General features: G+C 49.4%; 1 pseudogene; it reads left to right on the top strand.

Moving 5' to 3' along the window:
• Positions 1-981: 981 nt before the first annotated feature.
• On the top strand, positions 982-5235 carry LOC124672024 (annotated as a pseudogene).
• The last annotated feature ends 5099 nt before the right edge of the window (positions 5236-10334 follow it).

Here is a 10334-nt window from a genome sequence, read left to right as displayed (position 1 = left end):
CTAGGTTGTTGCACACTTGGCTACCAGAGATTAAAGATACTCCCCCAGTCCTAAATATAGAACTTTTCGGCTACTTAATTTAAACTACCGTAACATTCTATGTTAAGGAACTGAGATAGTAGTACATTGTATATTTTTTCCTCATGATTTTTTCATGTTTCATATCTACAGTATTTTATTTTTCGACAAAGAGTATATATTAATATCAGAGATACCAATTACACCCAGCCTCTGCAACAACACACTGCCCTAGCGACATTACGGATGCACACAGCCAAAATAAGAAAAAAGAATTACCCAAAAAAAACAAAATGGGAAACTACAAGAGTGTCAGATAATCAGCCTGTTTTCAAATATCTCTAACCTAGTTTTTAAGAAAAATATATAATTTTATCGTAAATAGATATTTTATGATTTTATTTATGAAATGGATCACATAGAGAGATTAGGCAAGAATATGTTTCTATGAAAAAGCCTAAATAAATTATATACACCATCCGTATAAACTCTTAGATTTATTTTCTTTTTCTATGAGAAAAAGCCTCCAGATTTTATTTCTCAACTACAGTGTAACAATTAGCTAGCAGTAGCTGTGAGACACACTCTGAAAACTGTCGTACTCAACAAGCGGTACTCCCTCCAACTCTAGCCAAGTTTGCTAGGCGTGCTACCCTATTTTGATCTCGTTAATCCAAGACATCCTTTGTGAAAGGGAGTGAGCAATAAAAATAAGAACTCTGGAAATCTTTCTAGTATTATACTCCCTCCGTCCATAAATAAATGTTAAAAATTTATTTAAATTCAGATGTGTCTATACACTAAATCGTGTCTAGATACATTCAAATTTAGACATATTTTTGGTATCTATTTATGAACAAAGATAGTATTTAAATTTGTAATAACGAGTACTCTCCTTATAAAATCTAAAACGCGTCACACCGTCCCCAGTGGCCAAGCTCACTTGTATTCACAAGTGTAAACTGAATCTTCTGCTCACTCGCCAAGCTCTACATCGAGAGGACGACATACCTAGATCTAGAGCTGGCCGTGCCTTCAGCAACTCGCCGGTGAACGGGTAGAATTAATATTTTCGCCTGCAGAGACGAGGAGGACGAGCTCGATCTGGCGAGCGGCGACGACGGAAGATGATTTGGCGGGCCACCTTAGTTCGCATCTGACAGTTGGAATCTGATGGAGTTTCCCAAGCCGCTCACATCAGTTGAAGATGAAGGTTAGGTCGATTCCATTTACTTTCCTTCTTCAGACACAGCTGCCATGAATCAAGTTGATTCAAGGGGCTGGTTTCAATTCATTGTTGCAGATGCAATCTTTTGATGCTCGTCTTGAGTAAGGGCTGCAAGCTGTGCTGCTATTTGTATGGAGGCAGCAGTGGTGAGCGTGTCGGAGGGCGCCATAGGCTCCCTGCTTGGGAAGCTTGGCGATCTGCTCGCTGGCAATTACAACCTGCTGAAAGAAGCCATAGATGACATCGTGTCACTGAAAGCTGAGCTCGAGAGTATGCGCGCGTTCCTGGAGAGGATGTCCGAAGCGGACGAAGAGCCCGACAAGCAAGCCAAGTGCTGGGCAAAGGAGGTGCGTGATTTGTCCTATGACATCGAGGACAGCGTCGATGACTTCATGCGGTCCGTGGAATGTGAGTCCAACAGCAAGCCGAGTGGATTTTTGAAGGGGTTTATTCATAGGACCATGAACTTGTTGACAACGATGCACTCTCAGCATAAGATTGCCAAGGAGTTCCGAGGCCTCAAGCGCCGTGTCGTGGAGGCGAGCGAACGACGCACGAGATACAAGATTGATGATGCTGTCTTCAAGCCAAACAACACACCCATTGATATTCGTCTGCTGGCATTATATGAAGATAAATTAAGCCTTGTGGGTATCGACGGGCTGAGGGATGAATTAATTAAACTGATGGTTGATGAAGAGGATGTCTCCACACAACAGATGAAGGTCCTCTCTATAATGGGATTTGGAGGGCTGGGTAAGACTACGCTTGCGAACCAGATTCTACGGGAAGCTAATGTGCAAGTTCGACTGTGGAGCTTTCGTTTCCGTATCCCAGAAACCAAACATTAGAAATATTTTCAGAAGAATGCTCTCTGAAGTTGGCTATGAAGCTCCGGAGGGAACCAACATGGATATATGGGCAGAGGATGAACTGATCAGTGCGCTCAGAAAATTCCTTATGGATAAGAGGTACTCCTGTTTGGAGATGACAGTAACCCAAGTAATTTATAATGTTTGGTGATCTAACTGTTTTTTAGCCTGCTGGTACTTTCTTGGCAAAATTCCTGTACCCCTCTTTATAGATTATACGTTTGTGGTTGACTAGTGGAACTAGTTTAAGCACTATAGTTTGTAAAACTAGAAATCGGACAATTGCTTTTTTATCTATTCTGGAAATAAATTCCTCAGATCAACTCTGCTCTCACAAATGTGTATAGAAGATTCAACTTCATTATAGACAAGTAGATTTGCATTTCAACCATTGACTGATAAAGGTTTGTTTACGGTGTATTCACGGTTTTGAGATGCAGTTGTAGAGATAGGGAGTGAGTATGCTTTCATATATATTTTACTTTTCCCTATAGTTACCACTGGCTGATACTTATTTTAGTTTATGTGATTTAATTTTGCAGGTATTTTATTGTAATTGATGACGTTTGGGATGAAACTGCATGGAATGTTATTAGATGGGTTCTTCCAAAAAACTCTAAAGGTAGCATGGTAATAACAACCACACGAATTGATACTGTGGCTAGAGCTTGCTGCAGCAACCAACCTGATTATGTTTACAAGATGAAGTCACTAAGCCACAAAGACTCAAGAAAGCTATTTTTCAAAAGAGTATTTGGTTCAGAGGATGCTTGTCCTCTGTATTTGGAAGAAGTTTCAGCTCAAATTTTAAAAAGATGTGGTGGCTTGCCTCTCGCTATTGTCACTATATCTAGCCTTTTGGCTAGTGAACAAAGCAAATTGAAGGAGCACTGGGAGTACATAATGGATTCTCTGGCCCCAAATTTTGAAGTGAAACCAACATTGGAAGGAATGAGGAAGATACTAAACCTTAGCTACATAAATCTTCCTCATTATTTGAAGACATGCATGCTATATTTGTGTATATATCCAGAGGACTACATAATCAAGAAGAATGATTTGGTGAGGCAATGGGTAGCGCAAGGTTTTGTGAGTAAAGCACATGGACGAGATCCAGAGAATGTTGCGGAGGGCTATTTTAATGAGCTCATCAACAGGAGCATCATTCAACCAGCTGATACTGATCGTAATAATGAAGTGTTGTCTTGCAGATTGCATGATATGATGCTTGACCTTATTATACACAAGTGCAGAGAAGACAATTTCATCACTGCAACAGATGATATCCAAGCCATGATAGGTTTGCCTGACAAGGTCCGCCGACTCTCCCTGAACCTTGACGGTATAATAGATGGCACAGTATTGGAAACCATCCGGCTCTTGCAAGTAAGAGCGCTGGCGAGATTTGGTACATCTGCATATGCACCTCCTCTCTTGAAGTTCAAGCATCTCCGAGTTTTAGCTCTTGAATTTTCATGTGGGAACCATCAGGAGATAATTGACCTCACTGGAATGTCTCATTTGTTCCAACTGAGGTATCTGAAAATTGAAGCTGATTGTAAAATAGTGTTACCAAATAATATCCGGGGACTGGAGCAATTGGAGACATTGGAGTTGGGAGCATATGGTCTTGAAGTTCCCTCAGATGTTATTCATTTGCAGGGGTTGCTGCACCTGATCATCCCTAGTGAGACAAATTTGCCCGGTGGGATTGGCAACATGAAATCTTTATGTACACTGCATGCATTTGATGTCGGCTTGAACCCTATAGACAACATCAGAGACCTCGGAGATCTGACCAATTTGAGGGATCTTCGAATATGTTTTGCCAAATTGGAGGCTTTGGATGACATGGAAAGAAGACAACGTTTGGATGTTTTGAGATGTTCCCTTGAAAAACTTTGCAACCTCAGATACCTGCTCACAGATTCTAAAATCAGCAGTACGTATGCGCTGAATCCGCTATCCGCTTCTCCTTGCCTTCTGCGGAGGCTTCAGAGGTTGTGGGTGTTCTCGAGGGTTCCTGTGTGGATTGGAGAGCTCCATAATCTCTTTGAGCTTGATCTTGCGGTTGAGGTGTTGGAGAATGATATCGGAATTCTTGCACAGTTGCAATCTCTTAGCCACCTCAAATTGCACATCGAAGGAACTCCTGAAGCTGAAGACAAGTTAGTCATCTGCGGAACAGGATTCCCCGTTCTCAAGGATTTTAGGCTGTCCTCCAAGAAGATATCAGAACTGACGTTTGAAGCAGGCGCAATGCCCAGTGTCCAAGAGCTTGATATAAGATTAGATTCGGACTATGGCACTTATCCTATGGGCATCAAGCACCTGCTAAGCCTCAAGAATATCCACATGGAACTATGGGTTCTAAGCCCCCTTGATGATGGCTTCAGATGGAGGAAGTACCGCCAGAAGGACATCCTTGGCGCCAAGCACCCAAGGTTAGCAAAGGCTTCTTCTGAATCCACTCTGAACTTGCCTTTTTTTTTCTGCTTGCAAGTGAACGAGGGAGGCTGACCCGTGTTGTTGTTAAATTGAACTTTTGCAGAGGTTACTTCCGGTGCATATACCGGCACTCGCAGGGATGCAAAGCGGAGAGGCAGGTGCAGCGCACAGACAATGAGTCGGAAAGTTTTGATATCACGTACCATCTGAAGCACACATGTAACCACACGGTCCCACGGCCACAACCAGGACAGGAGCAGAGCGTCCAGGTGCCACAGCTATGGTTTCCTTGGCTATGGTTTCCTTGACTATGTGACCGATGTTTGTCACGGTGAGCTATGGTTTCCTTGGCTGGTGTCACGGCCTGACAGGGTCCCTGTCCACGCCCCCTGAAATGAGAACAAAAAAAAAGGCTTCCAAAAGTAATCACGCCCCCTGAAATGAGAACAAAAAAAAAGGCTTCCAAAAGTAATCAATCAGGAAACCGGCCAGTCATTAAGCTGGGACTGGTAGCACAATTGTGTATCTCGCGCGCCTGTCATTTTAATTTCCATTTGTTTGTCTCGGCCCTTGTTGCATTCTTCTCTCTTTTACTTTGATGTAATATGCACATTTGTACTAGATGCCGATATTGTTTCCAAGTTGACCATCTGTACCTGTAAGCATGATTTGGGCATGAACGTATTCATACTTGGGTTCTTCACGGGGTTGTTTCAAGTTATTCACTCACTTCCCGTAATTTCTGTCATGGTGGCACCTTATTTAAGCAGACGCCACTGTCTATTTATTTGTCGTGTATACAGAATTGGACGTTTTATAGCATTTGCATTACCAAGTGCCCGTGTTTGGATTGTTTCATAAATATTCAGCAAATATCACAGTTCAAATTTTAAGTATTTTCAAATATTTTAATTACCAGTCTTGTTTTGAAGCTCTGGTCGTGAGAAACCCCAAAACTGATCCTAAGTTGGATTTTTGGTTCAGACTTCAGAATCAATGAAGGTTTCAAATTTTGGAAACCAAGGAGTCCTATATCCCATTCACCGTAGAAAATCCGCTCTCTAAGACAGATATTCAGTTTTCCAAGATCCAACAAGTTGAGAAAAAAAAAGACCTTTTCTACCATAGCGGTAGAACGTAGAAACGACGCATTCAGCAATCTGATCTTAGAGCATCTCCACTCGTTGGCGCTCCCCATGACGAAATCCGGACGAAACAACCGCCGGATTGGACAAAATTAAGTCGTGGGGAGTACCGTATTTCCAGTCGTCCACCCTGAGTTCGGCGGACATAGTTTAAATTCAAACAAAGCGTCGTCCCGCGCTACAAGTACGACCAGTTGATCGGCAAAAAGGAGCAAAAGGATCAGCCACAGATCGGCGATCGGATGGAAATTACACGGAAACAGGCTCATCGGCAGTCTCGGCCGGCACGGCGGTGTCCGACGGACCAGTTTCCTCACACGCCATGGCCGAAGCGGCTGCGGCAGTCGACGTCGCAGCAGCGGCAGTCGACGAGGTAGACGGTGAGGAAGACGAGGTAGGAGCCGGCGGAGACGACGAAGGACTGGCCGGAGTGGCTCGGAGGATGTCGCTGCGGTGGCCCTGGTACCAATTCCTCGTCTCCTCGTCCATCAGTTCCATGTTGCCGCCGCCCATCAGGAACGCCAAGTCTGTGTTCCTCTTCTTCGCCGCCGCCGTCGTCTTCAGCAGGGCGATCCGGGCGCCTTGGTTGGCGAGCATCTCCCGCCACCTGCCGTCGAACTTGTCGTTCCTCCCGTCGGCGTGCGACCTCAAGTCGGCCCAACACTTGTCGATCGACGCCTGCATCCTGTCGGCGAGATTGCCCGTCTTTTGATCTCTTTGAGCTTCTTCTCGGCCGAGTTCGGGCGCCCTTCCGCCGCGCCAGCCGCCGGAGCGTCGGGGTTGTACGGCTCGGTCTTGCTCTTCGAGAGGGTCGTGCGGGTTTCCTTCCACTTCTCGCAGTTCTCGAGGCGGGCGTAGACGTTCAGGAACTTGAACTGCATGCCGGTGTCGTCCGTGTACATGTCCAAAGCACGGCGCAGCTGGGGAAAAAGAGTACGGCGATACGGGTCAGCTCACGACGATGTACCTCGGTGATGCAGAGTCGACGGAGCGTACCTTTTGCTCCAAGTCGTGGCCGCCGATCGGCCGTTCTTCGACCTCCTCCTGTATGCCGTGCCATTTGCTGCACGCCGTCTGCATGATCCCCCAATGGGTGGCCATTGCCTTGTCTCCCCGGTACACGTTCATGTTCGTCTTGTTGAAGTAGAGATCGACGAGTTTGCGTTCCTCGTAAGCCTGCTTCACTCGAAGCCAATATGTGTCGAACGACTGATTGGCCCCGATTATGTCGTTCATGGACACGGTCATCCAAGCTTCGGCGAGGCACTCCTCTTCCTTCGGCGTCCATTTGATACGCGGTTCGGCAGGCGGCGACTCCTTCTTCCTCTTCTTCTTCCCCTTCGACAGGTTGGCGGCGGCTTGAGTTGGCTCTTCTTCTTCTTCGTCTTCTTCTTCGACGGCTTGGCTTCCGTCGGCAACATCCTCCACATGCTCCTTGCGCGCCGCCACAGCTGCCGTCGCCCTCGCCTCCTCTTGCGTGAAGAACCCCGGGCTCGCGGCGACGGCGGCCATGAAGAACCCCGGGCTCGCAGCGGCGGCCATGGAGCCGGAGGTGATCATCTCGTGGATCTCCTCTTCGTTCGGCGCCGCCATCGCACCGAACGGGAGCGGCCCTCGTCGCATGACCGGCGAGGTGCCCTCGAACTGGCCGCCGCTGCCGCCGACGTCAAGCTCGGGCGGCGACGGCGTGAACCTGGAAGGTTGGACGTAGGCGCCCTCTTGGAACATGGCAGTCGGCGACGGCGAGTACATCGTAGGGGAGAAGGACGACGGGGAACTGCTTGTACCTTGCGCCGGCCATTGGCCGGGGAACATGGAGCCGCCGCCGCCGGCCGAAGGCCATGCTGATCTTCCTCGCTTGTTCCTCCCGGGCCGCCGCCGCCGCCTCTTGGCGGCGGCTTTTTTCACCCTCTCCGCCCTGCCGCTTGTTTCCACCTCGCGCCGTTCTCGTCCGCCGCCCACTCTGCGTTCGTCATGCCCGGCGGCCGCTCCTTCTTCGCCCGCGGCTTCCTCGTCGTCCCCTTCGGCGGCATTATGGTGGACGAGAAGACGAGGAGGAGAGCGGTGGTGGACGAGAAGACGCCGCCGGGAACTGGAACTGGAAGACGAGGAGAATGGACAAATTCGGCGGGAGAGAATGGGGATATATGCAAGCAAATTGGAGGGAATGGAGGGAAAATCGACAAGATTTGGTTTTCCTGTCGCCGACTACGCGGGTCCACATGGCGTTTCGTGCCAAAATCTTTCATCCGGAGTCCCCGAGCGCGCCCCGGGGGACCGGGGATGGCGTGGGCTCGCCGGATGGATTAGAAATCCGGACGAAAACGAAGAACCGGGGGCGCTACTGGGCCGATTTACGCCGTCCGGATGGAAAAACCGTCGCTCGGGGGCCTCGTCGGGGAGACGAGTGGAGATGCTCTTACCAGCACAGACCAGACCGACACGTACGATCGTACAGAGAATTCCGATGACGGATCGAAGCCTTGGCGCCAAATTCATCTTGGAGATGTAAGTAGACCAATCCATTTCGTATGGGAAGCCACCATCACGATTGGTGCCGACGCACTCGATCCGCCGCGCCGGCGAGCTCTTCTTGACCTCGACGTCGATATCGACGCGGACCTACCGACCCGAGCACGCACCCGCTCCTCGGGCAGAACGCGCTCAGGCGGACGCGCCCGTCGTCGTACGGCAGATGCCGCAGCAGCTTCCGCACGTCCATCGTCCGCCGCAGCTGCCACCCTCCGTCGCCGTCGCCGTCGCCGAGCACCCACACCCGCACCAGGTGGCCTGGCTTCGACCTGACCACGGCGAGCTGCCCATCCCCGGACGTCGCCACCGCCAAAGAGCCGAAGAACACTGTGTCGGTGTAGTCTAGTCCGATGCACTGCTTCGGCAGCTCTGTCGTCCACGTCCGGCCCGTTCGCAGCCGGCTGGTGTCCGTGGACCAGCCGATCGAGCCAGTGCACGACGCCACCACGGCAGACGACCTCGCGGCCGGGGTACACGTGCGCGCCTAGACCCTTCTGGAACTTCTCGGAGCGCACGACGGGTCCCCAGGCGCCGGCGGTGGTGGTGAAGATCTGGTAAGTCATGCCACCCTCGATCTCCCCATCTTTCACAGCGAGTATCAGGGTCGTGAGGTCGTCGAAGCCGGAGCTGGACTGGGACAGATCGTAGCCGGTGACCAGCACGTACGTGCTCGCCTTGAACGCGGCGGCTGGGATGAAAGCGCGCGCAAGCCCCTGTCATGGGGTTGCACAGGCAGAGGCCATCCACCGTGGTTCCCGTCCCCCCGAGGAGGATGGGCCCGTCGCGCGACGAGAAGGGCCGGTCATACGTGCCCGCCAGATCGTCGACGCCGGCAGCGGCCACCGCGTCCGCGCATATGAAGGAGGAGACTGTCGCGTACTTCCAACGTTCATCGTCATAGTCTTTGGCGGCGGAGAAGGAGGCCGGGAGCACGGGGAGCGCGGACTCCTCGAACTCCCCCGGCACGCGCTGAAAACCGGATGTTGTAGCCTCGGTAGTAGAACGTGTGGAAGAAGCCGAGGAGGAGGGCCGGACAGAAGCGGCCGGGGCGGAGCCGGAGGCAGGAGGCGCTGCGGAGGATGGCGCGCCGCCAACGTCGGTGGAGTCAAGGCGGCGGAAGATCTCGAAGAAGAGGTCGCTCGGCAGCGACGACCAGATTACAACCGTAGAAATAAATCATTTGATCTCCAGATACACAGTACCACTTTTCCACTTAATCATAACGGTTTTGTTTATTTTTCCTTTCTTGTGGCGGAGATCAAGGATCATTTCAAAGCAAAAGAAAGGGCTATAAATAGAGTGAGTAGGCACATACTATAACGCGCCCCAATATAAGAAAAAAATAAAAGTAATAAAAATTGCAAAAAGTTCTTTGAACCATCTAGCGACAACTGCAATCACTGAACAAGTCGAAGTCACGCCGCTGTCTTCAACCCTTCCTCATTGGAGTCGGCCAAATCTTATCTTAGTAGTGCCTATTTTAGTAGACATACAAGAAGTCGTTGTGATAATGCACGAAAGGACCAACGCACGAGAGTAGCATCCATCCCTGATAAAGAGAAGCGTAAATCAGATGCAACCACACCAAATCTAGTGGGTCCGCTGGAGACAAACCTCCACATGTCCTTCAACGCTAGACGCATTACCAAAATGGAGGCTAGACGGGAAGGACTTTAATCTAGCTTCAGGGAGTCACCACGACCACACCTTTCTGAGTAGAACACAAATTCTACACAGACTAACGAAAACAACAAAAAACGGAGCCCTCCCGCTAACAAAGGACCTGGATCCACCGTACCTCTATGGCCCTAAGGTCACAGAAGACGAGGCAGATCGGCGGTGTCGCCTGCGAGAGGCAGGAAAACCCTAATTTACTCCGCTATTATGTGGCACTATATTTAATAAGGAACATATTGATCTTAAAGTTTAACTAAGATACAACTTTTGCGCGAGAATATTGGAAAGAAGTTTCTAACTCAATCTCATATATCTATGAACCATCTCTTAAGTTTTAACACATCTTAAGTTTTTCGCGCTCTTTGTACTGTTGTTGATGACTAGTATGTACTGGTGTCGATGATATTAATAGAT

This window comes from Lolium rigidum, chromosome 7, assembly GCF_022539505.1.
Source record: "Lolium rigidum isolate FL_2022 chromosome 7, APGP_CSIRO_Lrig_0.1, whole genome shotgun sequence".
NCBI classification, from domain to species: Eukaryota; Viridiplantae; Streptophyta; class Magnoliopsida; order Poales; family Poaceae; genus Lolium; species Lolium rigidum.
The sequence above is the reverse complement of the archived record's forward strand: the minus strand, read 5'-3'. Positions and strand labels throughout refer to the sequence as shown.